The following is a 16374-nucleotide window of genomic DNA, read 5'->3' as shown; positions in this document are numbered from 1 at the left end:
AAATAAAGAAGAAAAAAAAAGAAAAAAAAAAGAAACATGGGGAGAAGAAAAAAAATGGGCTGTTTATAATATCTCACAAGAATCATCTATGCCATCACTTCCGGTCCTCTCAACATACATAAGCTAAAAGCTGGAAAGACAAATGAACTTGGAACAGGGTCATATTACATCATATGAAAATATTGAATAAATGGTCTCCATAACTTTTCAAATTTAATAGAAGTATCAAAAACACCACTTCTAATTTTTTCTAAATTTAAACATAACATAGTTTGAGAGAACCAATTAAATACAGTGGGAGGGTTAATTTCCTTCCAATTCAACAATGTAGATCTTTTAGCCATCAGAGTTAGAAATGCAATCATTCGACGGGTGGAAGAAGATAAATGCAGTGAGTCCATCATTGGTAAACCAAAAATTGCGGTAATAGGATGAGGTTGTAAATCAATATTCAAAACCGCAGAATATCAAATATAATATCAAAAATATCTTTCCAATATTTTTTCAAAAACTAACAGGACCAAAACATATGAGTTAAAGATGTGATTTCAGATTGACATCTATCACAAATAGGATTTATATAAGAGTAAAAATGAGCTAATTTATCCTTGGACATATGGGCACTATGTACAACCTTAAATTGTATTAATGAATGTTTGGCACATATCGATGAAGTATTAACTAATTGAAGAATTCTATCCCAATTCTCACTCGGAATAATAAGGTTAAGCTCTCTTTCCCAATCCTTTTTGGTCTTATAAAGGGGCTCTAAACATATCTTCATAATTATATTATAAAGTTTTGAAATCAGCCCTTTTTAAAAAGGGTCTAATTCAAACAAACTCTCCAAAATATCTGAAGGCACAAAATTTGGAAACGTAGCGACTACAGTTCTTAAAAAATGTCTAATCTGTAAATATCTAAAAAAAATGAAATCTAGGCAAGTTATATTTGTTGGATAATTGCTCAAAAGGCATAAAACAATTGTCCAAAAATAAATCAGAAAATCTTAGTAATCCCTTAGTTTTCCAAGCCAAATAAGCTTGATCGATAATGGAAGTGTGGAAAAAGCAATTAAATACAATAGTGTAGCGGTGTGCTACACGCAGCGCTAAAATTACCACACGGAGTCGGTAACTGCAGTCGAAGGAAAAAACTTTATTCGAAAACTTCAGCCTCACTTTTAAGCCTCTGTCAACCGGCCCCCCCATGGCGCAGAGGCTCCAAAGCTCTGTGCTCGCAAACCCCCGTAGGCTATCTAATTGTGAGTCGGTTCGGATACGCTAGGAAATGGGTCGCCACATAACCCCCCCCCCCCACCCCCAGAACCGGCGATACACCCCCCAATGTCCACAGTCTGGGCCAGAACCTGCTTGGGAGGTCGGCCTCTGTGCCGAGGCGCCGGAAACTCGGCCGGTTGCGCCAGGTCCACATGGGCCGGCTTGAGGCGGTCCACCGTGAAAACCTCCTCCTTCACCAGTCGGAGCTTGTCCGGGGGAAGCCGCCGAGCACGGGCATGGAGGGGTGGTCCCTGGGTCGGGATGTGGTGCTGTACGCCGTGCCTGGGCATGGCTGCTGTGAACTGCGGTGCCAGAACCGATGGGAACTCCGCCAGGACCCTGGTGAAGTCGTTGTCGGACAGCGTGATGGAGCCGAGGTGAGGGGCCGGCAACTGGGCTGCACCCAGGGAGAACGTCTGAAAGGTCTCGGCGTGTACCAGTCTCTTCCTGGGCAGGTCGACCAGCAGGCTGTGAGCCCGCAAAAAATCCGCACCCAGAAGCGGTTGGGCTACGGCGGCCAGTGTGAAGTCCCACGTGAACTGGCTGGAGCCGAACTGTAGCTGCACCTGGCGGGTGCCATAGGTCCTTACGGTGCTGCCATTCACGGCCCTCAGGGGGGACCCGGTGCCCTGCTGCGGGTGTCGTAACTCGTCGGAGGTAAAACGCTGATCTCAGCCCCAGTATCGACCAAAAACCGGCGTCCCGACCTTCTATCCCACACATACAGGAGGCTATCCCGATGGCCAGCCGCCGTAGCCATCAGCGGCGGCTGGCCTTGGCGTTTCCCGGGAACTTGCAGGGCGGGCGACAACGGCGGGCTTCGGCACCCCACCGCTGGTGGTAGAAGCACCAGTGTTCATTGGGCCGGGGGTCACTGAAATCCGCGTCGGTCAGCAGCAGGCGGATGTCCTCGGGCAGCTGCTCCAGGAATGCCTGCTCAAACATGAGGCAGGGTGTGTGTTCGTCAGCGAGAGACAACATCTCATTCATTAAAGCCGATGGAGGTCTGTCGCCCAAGCCATCCAGGTGCAGTAAACGGGCAGCCCGCTCGCGCCGTGAGAGTCCGAAAGTCCTGAGGAGCAGGGCTTTGAATTCCGTGTACTTGCCATCTGCCGGGGGCGACTGTACGAACTCCGCGACCTGGGCCGCTGTGTCCTGGTCGAGGGAGGTCACAACGTAGTAGTAGCGGGTGTCTTCTGAGGTGATCTGGCGAACGTGGAATTGGGCTTCGGCTTGCTGGAACCATAGGTCCAGGCGCTGTGTCCAGAAACCTGGCAGTTTCAACGAAACCGCATGAACAGAGGCGGCGTTGGTCATTTCTGGTCCAAAAATCGTTTGGACCGTCGGGGTCACCAATTGTAGCGGTGTGCTACACGCAGCGCTAAAATTACGACACGGAGTCGGTAACTGCAGTCGAAGGAAAAAACTTTATTCGAAAACTTCAGCCTCACTTTTAAGCCTCTGTCAACCGCCCCCCCCCCCCCCCCCATGGCGCAGAGGCTCCAAAGCTCTGTGCTCGCAAACCCCCGTAGGCTATCTAATTGTGAGTCGGTTCGGATACGCTAGGAAATGGGTCGCCACAATAGCGCTATTTAAGACGAATTGAGTCAACCCGAAAAATTTCCGAAATTGAAACCATATTCGTAAAGTATGTTTAACTATCGGGTTGTCAATTCGTTTCGGCAATTTAGAGAGAGCAAAAGGGAGAGAAGTCCCTAAAATAGAACCCAGAGCATAACCTGATACAGACTTAATTTCTAAACTCACCCAATGAGGGCCGAAAGATCCACCCCAATCTTTCAACCAACATGACAAATATCTAATATTAACTGCCCAATAATAAAATCTGAAATTAGGTAATGCTAACCCGCCTTCCTTCTTTGTCTTCTGTAAATATATTTTACCTAACCTGGGATTTTTATTCTACCATATATATGAGGAAATTTTTGAATCAACATTAGTAAAAAAAAGATTTCGGAATAAAAATTGGTACCGCTTGAAAAATATATAAAAACTTAGGTAAAATAAACATCTTAATAGCATTAATCCTACCTATTAGAGATAAAGATAATGGTGACCACTTAGTAAACAAGCCTTTAATCTGATCAATTAAGGGTAAAAAATTAAACCTAAATAAATCTGTAACGTTCTTCTTCGCATGTACTGATAACGTCGAATTTAACGTCGAGATAAACCAGTTAATAAGAACCAGATCGCAGTAAGATTAACCATTTACTGTTCACTCTTCGCATTAACATATGGTGAAAACTGTTGATAAAACAATACAAGATTGATACAGTATTTGTTCCTTCCTTAATATCACATTTCAAGTGTAAATACTTGCAAAGGTGACTATAACTACATTACACTAAGGTGCAGTATACAGGGAGAGTTTACCTGCTCCATTGACTACTTTAAATACACTTCCATGCAAACTATCCGCGACTCTTTAACTAACGAAAGCATAAACATTATCTACCGTCGTTACTTCTAACAGGATCGGCATTAACATCTTAGTTCAATATATCGATTATCTATTAACTTACAGAGTTGCTCTCACTGTGATTTCTCATGCCTGCAAACAACTTCTGCTCAGGTGAGCCTCGTGGAAAGCCCCCACCCTCGCGCTAATTTCAAACCGGTGTTTTCCCACAAGACGCGGCGAAACCGGATGTGACGTCATCGCATGCCGATATATTTTACATGCAATGAATATACTTTAAACACTTCTAATTCTAACTAGTAAATACTATTGAATGAATTACTAAGCGAAAATATTATAAACTAAATAACTGTCGTAAAGACAGCACAAAATCTTTATGGTTTTTTTGTGATTTTGATCCCTAAATAAATAAAAGAATCATTAACTAATTTAAAAGGTAAATTTCCATATATTGGGACCTGTCTATTCAAAGGAAACAATTCACTTTTATTAAGATTTAACTTATACCCAGAAAACTCACTAAATTGAGCCAACAATGATAAAACTGCTGGAATAGATTTCTCAGGGTTAGAAATGAATAGTAATAAATCATCTGCATACAAAGATAACTTATGAATGTTTGTCCCACAATTAATACCCAAAATATCCTGTGATTGTCTGATGGCAATTGCCAAAGGTTCTAAGGCAATGTTAAATTGTAATGGACTAAGAGGACATCCTTGTCTAGCGCCCAGAAATAGGTGAAAAAAGGGAGATCTTTGATTATTGGTAAACACTGAGGCTACTGGAGTGTGATAAATCAATTCAATCCAAGATATGAATGTCGAACTAAAATTAAACTTCTCCAACACATTAAATAAGTAAGGCCATTCAACTCTATCAAATGCTTTCTCCGCATCTAATGAAATCAAGTATTCTGAAATGTCATGTGAGGCAGTATAAACAATATTCTGTAATCTCCTAACATTGAAAAAAGAATAGCAATTTTTAATAAAACCGGTTTGATTTTCTGAAATAATTTTGGGTAATACCTTCTCCAATCTGGATGCCAGTAACTTGGAAAAAATCTTGGAGTCTACATTCAATAAAGATATTGGTCTATAGGATGCACAGTCAGTAGGGTCTTTATCTTTCTTCAATATTAGAGAAATGGAAGCTCTATAAAAAGATTGTGGCAAATTCCCCAATCTAATTGCTTCCTCAAAAACCTTACATAACCAAGGGGAAAGAGTAGCGGAAAAAAAAAATTAAAAATTCTACTGTATAACCATCTGGACCCGGTGCTTTCCCAGAATTCATTGAGGAAATAGCCCCTTTAATTTCTACATCTGTAATAGGAGTATCCAATATTGAAAGGTCATCAGATGATAATCTTGGGAAATTAAATTTCCCAAGAAAATCACACATAGTATGATGATCCTGAGGGAATTCAGATTGATACAGGGAGGTATAGAAGTCTTGAAATGCCTTATTTATCTCATCGCGATTAACTGTCAAATTCCCATTCTGCTGGCAAATCTTAGTGATTTGACGATTAACCAAAGCATTATTCAATTGACTAGCTAACAGTTTACCAGATTTATCACTATGTATATAAAAATCAGATCTGGTTTTCATTAATTGATTTTCAATCGTGGATGTAAGTAATAAACTATGTTCCATTTGAAGTTCAACCCTTTGTTTGTAAAGCTCCTTACTCGGAATAATCGAATATTTCTTATCAATTTCTTTAACTTTATCGACCAATAAAAGAGTTTCCTTCTTAGTACGTTTTCTCAAACCAACAGAGTAAGAGATAATCTGTCCACGTATATACACTTTAAAAGTGTCCCAAAGTGTTCCGCAGGAGATATCATCTTTGGAATTAGTTGAAAAGAAGAAATCGATCTGCTCCTTCATAAATTTTATAAAGTCCGAGTCCTGCAATAAGGTAGACTCAAATCGCCATTGTCTGGCATTAGAAACTGTATCCGTAAATTTCATAGAAAGTATTAATGGAGCATCGTCAGAGACAGCTATAATATCATAATTACAACCGATTACCGATGGAATAAAACAAGAGTCTACAAAAAAATAATCAATTCTTGAATAAGAGTGATAGACATGTGAGAAAAAAGAAAACTTTTTGTCATTAGGATGCGGAAATCTCAAAACATCAAAAACTCCATTATCAGTCATAAAAGAGTTAATACAAGTGGCCAACTTATTAGGTAAAGTCTGAATAGATAAAGATTTATCCATCAAAGGATTTAAACAACAATTAAAGTCACCACCCATTATTAACTTATATTCATTTAGATTGGGTAAAGAAGTAAATAAGGACTTAAAAAAGTCAGGACAATCCACATTTGGAGCAAAAACATTAACCAAAGCAAACTTTTTATTACAAAGTAAACCCATAATTAACAAAAATCTACCATTCGGATCCGAAAAGATATCATGTCGAACAAATGGAATAGAGGAGTCAATAAAAATTGGAACTCCTTTTACTTTAGCGTTCAAATTTGCATGATACTGTTGACCCTGCCAAAACCTAAAAAAATGAGATTTGTCCTCCATCCTCACATGAGTTTCTTGTACAAAAATGATATGAGCATTAAGTCTTTGGAATACTTTGAAAATCTTCTTTTGTTTAATTGGATGATTTAAACCATTACTATTCCAAGTCACAAAATTAATGGTCTGAGCCATAATTCTAAAATCAACCCTTTGGTATAGAAAGGGTTAACCAACTTGTAAACTCAAGCACCCGGAAGAGGAACAAAAGTAAAGAGAGGACCCGGAAGTGACGACAACGCAGACATATTTGAAGTTCAAAAACAGCCCAAATGCAAAAACTAACACAAACTGATGGAAAAAAAATAAAATTAGAAAACAGACCATTCCCCAGCCCCACAAGAAAAAGAGAAAAAGCCGAAATATGGCTTGAAAAAGGAAAAAATGAGACTAATTCTACCCCTATGTCAGCGGAAGACCACTCCGTATATAAAGGATATAAAAAAAAACCCACCCCAACTTTAAAAATTAAAATCGCTATATTAAAAACCATATTTCTAAATATAGTTAGTTGTAAAAAATAAGAATATAGTCACTAAAAACTTATAAGTTGGGCTCTAGCCCAGACAAAACAAAAATATATAAGCTATGATAAGTGATGCATTGTAGGAAGAAGACAAAAGAAAAAAATATAACGCCATCTTAAACAAAACCAAAAATCTTTTTCAAAAAACCACCATCTTAATCAAAAAGAATTCACCTTCAAAGGGTTAAAAATATATATTCTAAGGAACAAAGTTAATAGACAAGTATATAGTATAATGCTTAAAGTGTATAAGACAACGCAATTGATATGACGAAAACACACTTTAACTTAAGTATAAAGTATAGGATAAACCTACACCAATAACCAGAGGTTAATTCTGGTTTAAGAAATCGAGAACCATCTTACACGATCAGAATCGTTCATTTATTAGAGACTGGTGTCTGTAGCAGTAGGGAAGTTCTTCTCCAGATAACTTCTTGCTTCTGAAGTTGAAAGAAAAACCTGACGAGGGACATTTGGCGGAGAGATTCGAAGCTTCGCAGGGTATAGGAGTGCAGGTTTCAGATTTTTTTCATTACATTCAGCCATCAACAGTTTGAAAAGAAGCCTTTTTTTTCATAAGATCAGGACTGAAGTCTTCAACCAAATGGAAGTAGTATTCTTGAAATTTAACCATTCCTGCCCGACGAGCTGCACGAATAAGTTGTTCTTTGTCGTGTACATACCGGACAATTACAACCGAAGGTTTATCTGTAGCACTCGGTGATCGACACCAAATTCTATGTGCGCAATCCAATAAAGGAGGGTTATTTAGGAAAATCGTCGGAAATGCTTCTTTTAAAAGTTGAGCAAAATATTTCGAAGGGTCATCTTTTTCTATGCCGTCTGGAAGACCAAGTATACGTAGGTTCTGTCTTCTGGACCGATCTCAAAATTGTCACTCTTAGCTTTAAGTGCTTCCATCAGTTTAATGGTCGAAGTTAAATCCTGTTGCAGTTTTTCAATAGTCAAATCTCGTTTCCGAGCATCTTCTTGCAGAGATGCAATAAGAGCTTGTTGCTGGTTAATTACTGAATCTGTCTTAACCATGTAATCTTGAAAAGCTTTTAATTCTTGTTTAACAAATTGTTGTAGTTCATCAAATTTTTTGTCCAAAACCTCCATAAACAATTCATAAGTTAATTGAGTGTGTTGTGGCGGAGCCTGCTTCTTTCCGTTACCGTTCGGATTGCGTCCAGGTTCTCGTCCTTTAGACCTGAGAGACATTTCTGTTTGGATATCTTCAAAAATTCACGACAAACTCTTAACAGTAAGTTCAAAAAAAATAACAAAGAAACTTTCGGTATAGGTAAAAATAAGCTGAATAAGGGTGATCAAAGGTTAAAAAAAAAAGTAAAGGTTGTGGAGCGAATCCAAAACAGTACTCACTCCATGAGTGTCTCCCGCTGACTCCTTACCCTTGTAGTTTCTAAGGTAGGGACATGTTTGGCTCAACTTTGTGGGCCAAAGGGCCTGTATTGTGCTGTACGTTTTTCTATGTTTTCTAATATATTTATTTTCATCTGCCATTTCTGTGTCTCCCATTACAACCTCTCCAGCATTATTGTCCAGCCATTTGATATTTACTCGTACCTCTCTTTGACTCTATATCTCTGAAAAATACTGTCATATTCTTTTTATATTACTGGATAGGTTATCTTATTTCATCTTTTCTATCCTTATGGCTTTTCAGTTAGAGCCACAGAGTCATAATACAGAAGCAAGTTTTTGGCCCTTTCTGTTTATGCTGAACCATTTAAACTGCCTACCCCCATAGCTCTCCATATCCCTACAATCCATGTACCAATCTAAACTTCTAAACATTGAAACTGAGCTTGCATGCACCACTTGTGCTGGCAGCTTTTTGCATATTCTCATGACAATCTGAGTGAAGAAGTTTCCCTCATGGCCTGCTTAAACTCTTCACATTTCACATTTAACCCATGGCCTGCAGTTGAAGTTTCCCCCACCCTCAGTGGAAAAAGCCTGCTTGCATTTACTCTGTCTATACCCCTCATAATTTTGTCTACCTTTCTCAAATCTCCTCTTAATCTTCTACATTCCAAAGAATAAAGTCTAACCTACCAAATCACTAAATAACTCAGATCCTGCAAATGCAGCAACATCCATGTAGATTTTCTCTGTACTCTTCCAAATTAGGCCTCACTAACATGTTATACAATGTCAACATAGTGTCCCATTTTCCATACTCAATACATTGATTTATGAAGACCAATGTACGAAGAGCTTTCTTTAAAGCATTGTGACACCACGTTCAATGAATTATGGACTTGTATTTCCAGATCCCTTTATTCTACCACACTCTTCTCTGTCTGACTGTTCCCTGTGTAAGAGCTACACTGGTAATACCTCACTCTTGGCAGCATTAAATTCCATCTGCCATTTTCAACCTATTTTCTCAGCTGATGCAGATCACTGTGCAAGCTATATTATCCTTCCTCACTGTCCACTACTCCTCTATTTTGGAGTCATCTGCAAATTTCCTGATCCAATTAACCACATTATCATACAGATCATTCATACAGATGACAAACATCAATGGACCAAGCACCGGTCCCTGCAGCATACCACTAGTCACAGGACTCCAGCGAGGCATCTATCTACTACCATTCTCTGGCTTCTCCCACAAATCCAATGTCTAATCCAATTTGCTATCTCATCTTGATCTCCAAGCAACTGGATCTTCTTGACCAACCTCCTATGAAAGATCTTGTCAAATGTTATGTGAACAACATCCACTGTATTGCCTCCATCACATTCCTGTTAACCTCCTTGAAGTTACAACTTCTCAGTTTCCTTTTGTTAATTTTGAAAACCTTCCCAAACCTCTAACTTTCTATGAATTTTTGACTATATTATATGCTCTCTCTTTTGCTTTTCTGTTGTCTTGTACAGTCCCTGTTAATTGTGGTTACCCCATTACCTCTCGACTTTAGTGTACTTTTTCTTCTTTGTGATGAATCTATCCTGTATTTTTCAAATTTCTCTCAGAAACTCCAGCTATTGCTGTGCTGTTAACCCTGCTCGTGTCCCCTTTCCAATCAACTTTGGCCAGCTCCTCTCTCGTGCCTCTGACATTCCCTTTTACTCCACTGTAATGCTAATACAACTTATTTTAATTTCTCTCTCTCAAACATCACGGTGAATTCAATCATATTATGAACACTGCCTCTTAAGTGTTCTTCAAACATAACTACTACTATGTCGACTCATGCCTAGGGAGCCGGCATTGGGCATGATGACGGACTCTCCACTTCTTCCTCTCCCTCATCATTGTGTTCAGTTCACCTACATTAGCCACACCGCTGTCTTCTAGGAGCATGTAGACCATAGTCTTGGGATAAACATAAACTTCTTCATAAAATCCAATTAATTTCATGTTTGACCACATTTCTCTAAAAAGCCATCTTATAGGCATCCTCCAGTTTCATCCTCTTGAGAACATTCCCAGTTCCTTTCTCCAGGGATTCTGCCTGATCTGTCGAGCATCCTCCACATTCTCTATTTCTCTCACCCCAGACTATCCGTATTAATCTGGTTTACTTGGTAAACTGGTAGTTTGCAGAGTGAAAGAGGAACCCAGAGATTTAAACACAGTGATCTGGGATATATTTACTGCAGCCAGAGTAACTCATCAAGGATTCATTTGCCTTCTGACGAGGATCTAAACAGTTCCATGCCAGCAAGGGAAATGGAATTCCCTTGTGTCCTGGGATATCCCATCACTGAGGGAAAAAAGACAGTTGTCCCATGTCCTGATGTACATTTTATGCTGTCAACTAACAACGCATAAGCAGTTACTCTGTTGCTCACTATTCTGCGGTTTATGGGATCTTGCTGTGTGAAAATTGACAGACATGTGTCCTACAACACACAGAACTTCACTCACCATCAAAGAAGCCATAAAAATGTACATCTTTTTGAAAATTCACAGCTCAGGTCCAACAGAGCAGAGAAGATAAAATTTTGGGATACTGCTGGATGGAATGTAATGCAGACAACGGAGCAGGCAAAGAGAGTGTCATGCATGATCCTGGAAGGAAGAGTTCCCAATGGAACAGACGTGAGTTTCCTCAGTTACTTCGTATTTCTGATACATAGGACTGGAGTTTCATAAAACACTCAGCAAACTCAGAAAGAGAACGGAGAAATGGGACCAAAGAAGTTTCCCGCAAAACTGAAGGACTCAGAAGACGGGCCTGATTCCAATGGAGTTGAAGCAATAACTTGGGCTCAGAAAGCATTACAGTCTGTAAATGAAGTTATATGGAAATACCTGGAGAAAAGGAGCACAGTGACGGAGATTAATCCTTCTGTAATACACAGAGACACAGTGACAGAGATTAGTCCTGGAGTAACACACAGGGACAGAGTGACAGAGATTAGTCCTGGAGTAACACACAGGGACACAGTGACAGAGCTTAGTCCTGGAGTACCACACAGGGACATGGTGACAGAGATTAGTCCCGGAGTAACACACAGGGACACAGTGACAGAGGCTAGTCCTTGGTAATACTTGGTGACACACAGGGACACAGTGACAGAGGTTAGTCCTTGGTAATACTTGGTGACGCACAGGGACACAGTGACAGAGATTAATCCTGGAGTAACACACAGGGACACAGTGACAGAGATTAGTCCTGGAGTAACACACAGGGACACAGTGACAGAGATTAGTCCTGGTGTAACACACGGGGACACAGTGACAGAGATTAGTCCCAGAGTAACACACAGGGACACAATGACAGCGATTAGTCCTGGAGTAACACACAGGGACAGAGTGACAGAGATTAGTCCTGGAGTAACACACAGGGACAGAGTGACAGAGATTAGTCCTGGAGTAACACACAGGGACACAGTGACAGAGCTTAGTCCTGGAGTACCACACAGGGACATGGTGACAGAGATTAGTCCCGGAGTAACACACAGGGACACAGTGACAGAGGCTAGTCCTTGGTAATACTTGGTGACACACAGGGACACAGTGACAGAGGTTAGTCCTTGGTAATACTTGGTGACGCACAGGGACACAGTGACAGAGATTAATCCTGGAGTAACACACAGGGACACAGTGACAGAGATTAGTCCTGGAGTAACACACAGGGACATAGTGACAGAGGTTAGTCCTGGTGTAACACACGGGGACACAGTGACAGAGATTAGTCCCAGAGTAACACAAAGGGACACAGTGACAGAGATTAGTCCTGGAGTAACACACAGGGACACAGTGACAGAGCTTAGTCCTGGAGTACCACACGGGGACAGAGTGACAGAGATTAGTCCTGGAGTAACACACGGAAACATTATGATGGAGATTAGTCCTGGAGTAACACACAGGGACACAGTGACAGAGCTTAGTCCTGGAGTACCACACAGGGATATGGTGACAGAGATTAGTCCCGGAGTAACACACAGGGACACAGTGACAGAGGTTAGTCCTTGGTAATACTTGGTGATGCACAGGGACACAGTGACAGAGCTTAGTCCTGGAGTACCACACAGGGATATGGTGACAGAGATTAATCCTGGAGTAACACACAGGGACACAGTGACAGAGATTAGTCCTGGAGTAACACACAGGGACACAGTGACCGTGATTAGTCCTGGTGTAACACACGGGGACACAGTGACAGAGATTAGTCCCAGAGTAACACACAGGGAAACAGTGACAGAGATTAGTCCTGGAGTAACACACAGGGACACAGTGACAGAGCTTAGTCCTGGAGTACCACACAGGGACACAGTGACAGAGATTAGTCCTGGAGTAACACACGGAAACATTATGATGGAGATTAGTCCTGGAGCAACACACAGGGACATGGTGACAGAGATTAGTCCTTGGGTAATACTCGGTGACTCAGAGGGACATAGTGACAGAGATTAATCCGGGAGTAACACACAGGGACATAGTGATGGAGATTAGTCCTGGAGTAACACACTGGGACAGAGTGACAGAGATTAGTCCTGGAGTTACACAGTGCGACAGAGTGACAGAGATTAGTCCTGGAGTAACACACAGGGGCACAGTGACGGAGATTAATCCTTCAGTAACACACAGGGACACAGTGACAGAGATTAGTCCTGGAGTAACACACGGAAACATTATGATGGAGATTAGTCCTGGAGTAACACACAGGGACATGGTGACAGAGATTAGTCCTTGGGTAATACTCGGTGACTCAGAGGGACACAGTGACAGAGATTAATCCGGGAGTAACACACAGGGACATAGTGACGGAGATTAGTCCTGGAGTAATGCACAGGGACACAGTGACAGAGATTAATCCTGGAGTAACACAAGGGGTCACAGTGACAGAGATTAGTCCGTCAGTAACACACAGGGACAGTGTGACAGAGAATTGTCCTGGAGTAACACACAGGGATAAGGTGACAGAGATTAGTCCTCGAGTAACACACAGGGGCACAGTGACAGAGATTAGTCCTGGAGTAACACACAGGAACACAGTGACAGAGGTTAGTCCTTGGGTAATACTTGGTGACGCACAGGGACACAGTGACAGAGATTAATCCTGGAGTAACACACAGGGACACAGTGACAGAGGTTAGTCCTGCAGTAACACACAGGGTCAAGGTGACAGAGATTAGTCCTGGAGTAACACACGGGGACATCATGACGGAGATTAGTCCCGGAGTAACACATAGCAACATGGTCACAGAGATTAGTTCAGTAGTGACACCGAGGGACATGGTGACAGAGATTAGCCCCAGAATAACACACAGGGACATGGTGGAAGTGAGCTGTAAGAAAGGCATGACCATGTTAAAGGGGTGATATTACAGACCATCCAACAGGCCAAGGGATTTGGAGGAACACATTAGTGAGGGAACCACAGATTGTTATAATATGTGATTTTAATTTGCACATACTGACTGGGAATATCGTACTGTAAGAAGGCTCGATGGGATCAAGCTTGGCCAATGTGTTCAGGGAAGTTTCCTTAATCAGTACTTAGCAGTCCCAGCGAGACAGTGTGTGAAAATATATCTGCTATTAAGGAATGATTCAGGGCAGGTGACAGAAGTTGTGTAGGGGAACATTTTGCATCATGATCAAATTGCCATTGTGTTGAGTATCTGTCGTTTCCAACAATGTCTTAGAACTGTGTGGAAGAAGTTTTGTAGTGAAAAGGCAGTTGCACTGGGGCAGTTCCACTCTCTCAGCCTCAAAAATCTTGGACCAATAATATGAAAAATTGCCACAAATGGAGACTTCCTCAGCTGCAGTGCATATCCGTGTATCTTTGTGCCTTGTTGTGCCCTTTGCTCTCCCAGTTAATCTCAACTGGTTGAGCCCACCTGCCAACCGATGTACCGGGGTGTGGCCACTGTCACATGCAAACAGTTACTTGGAGACACCTGGGTGGCATGTGGGGAATAAAGGTTTACGAACAGGCCCTGGGTGGAGCTGACAAGTCCACCACCAGAGGTGCTACCCACCCTGCATACCCCATTCACCCCTACACAATACCATTAGATTTAAGGTAAATATACAAAAAGCTAGGTCTGGTCTGCGGGTAGAGGTTTTAAGTTGGGGAAAGGACAACTTTGACCAGAAATTATCTGGCAAATGTCAATTGGAACACTTTGTTTTTTGTCAAAGACGCAAGTAAGTGGCAGGCCTTTAGAAGAGGCATTTTGAGAGAACCAAGTTTATATATGCCTGTTAGAATCAGAGGCAGAGATAACTATGTCAGGAACCTTGGTTTTCAAGAGATATAGAGAACCTGGTTAAGAGGAAGATGGAGGTGCATAGCAAGTATAGGCAGGTATGAAGAAATGGGGTGCTTATGGAGTACAAGAAATGAAAAAGAACATTTAGTAAATAAATGAGAGTGGAAAGAAGGCATGAATTTGCTCTTGCTGACAACGTAAGGAGAATCCAAAGGGTTTCTACAGATATATTAAGAACAAAATGATTGCAAGGGGCTAAATTGGACCTCTGGAAGATCAGAATCTTCATGTATGATCCATGTGTGGAGCCAAAACAAATGGAGTAGATCGTAAACAATATTTTTGCTCCTGTATTTACTCAGGAGACAGACACAGAGTCTATAGAATTGAGGCAAAACAGCATCGACTTCATAGACCTTGTACAGATTACAGAGGAGGCGATGTTTGCTATCTTGGGATAAATCAGGGTGGATAAATCCCCAGCACCCAACATAGTGTTCCCATGGACACTCGGGAGACCAGTGCAAAAATTGCCGGGGCCATAGCAGAGATATTTAAATCATGCTTAGCGACATGCTTATCATGCTTAATGTTCACGCGTGGCCAAGTGGTTAAGGCGTTCGACTAGAGATTTGAATTTTGCAAGTTTGAGCCTTGGCTGAGGCAGCGTGTGTGTCTTTTAGCAAGGCACTTACCAACACATTGCTCTGCAATGACTTCGGTGCCAAGCTGTATGGGTCCTAATGCCCTAACCTTGGACAACATCGGTGGCATTGAGAGGAGAGACTTGCAGCATGGACAACTGCCCGTCTTCCATATAACCTTGCCCAGGCTTGCACCCTGAAAACCTTCCAAGGCGCAAATCCATGGTCTCATGAGACTAATGGATGCCTTTAGTGACAGGAGAGGTACCAGAGGATGAGAGTGTATCCAGTGTAAATGTAAACCTGGAAATTATCGGCGAGTCAATCTGACTTCAGTTGTGAGAAAGTTATTGGAAGATATTCTGAGGGACCGGATATTTTTGATTTAGATTTAGATTTTAGATTCAACTTTATTGTCATTGTGCCAGGTACAGTTACAAAGCCAACAAAATGCAGTTAGCATCGAGCCAGAAGTTCAAAAGAATAGTGCTATTTACAAAATAACTGAATAAAAAGCAAGTGCTACAGCATACAAATATAAAAGTACTGAGTCAGTACAGTATGAGTGCAATAGTGCTTAGCTCTGTGATGTGAGGTTCAGCAGGGTCACAGCCTCAGGGAAGAAGCTCTTCCTATGTCTGCAGAGGCTCCTGTAGCACCTACCAGATGGAAGGAGAGTAAAAAGTCCATGGTTAGGATGAGATACATCCTTGCTAATGCCCAGGCAGCGTTTATGGTAGATTTTTCCATGGTGGGCAATTGGGTGCCGATAATCCACTGGGCAGTTTTCACTGCCCACTGGAGTGCTTTGAGGTCTGATATGGGACAATTGCCATACCACACTGAGATATAGTTGGTGAGTATGCTCTCAATGGTACAGTGGTAAAAGTCCTTCAGTATCATGGGACAGAGGTGAGCTTTCTTGATGCTCCGTAGGAAATAAAGACACTGTTACACCTTTCTGATCAAGATGGAGGAGTTCAGGGACCAGGTGAGATTCTTGGAAATGTGGACACCAAGCAACCTGAAGCTTGATACATGCTTCACTACAGCTCCATTGATGTAGATGAGAATGTGAGTGTGATTCCTAGCATGCCTTAAGTCCACAATGATCTCCTTGGTCTTATGGGTGTTAAAGGCCAGGTTGTTGTCAGCACACCACATGGGCAGGTGCTGGACCTCGTCCCTGTAGGCCTTCTCATCAGCCCCTCT

This window comes from Hypanus sabinus, chromosome 1 (genome assembly GCF_030144855.1).
Source record: "Hypanus sabinus isolate sHypSab1 chromosome 1, sHypSab1.hap1, whole genome shotgun sequence".
Lineage (NCBI taxonomy): Eukaryota > Metazoa > Chordata > Chondrichthyes > Myliobatiformes > Dasyatidae > Hypanus > Hypanus sabinus.
The sequence above is the reverse complement of the archived record's forward strand: the minus strand, read 5'-3'. Positions refer to the sequence as shown.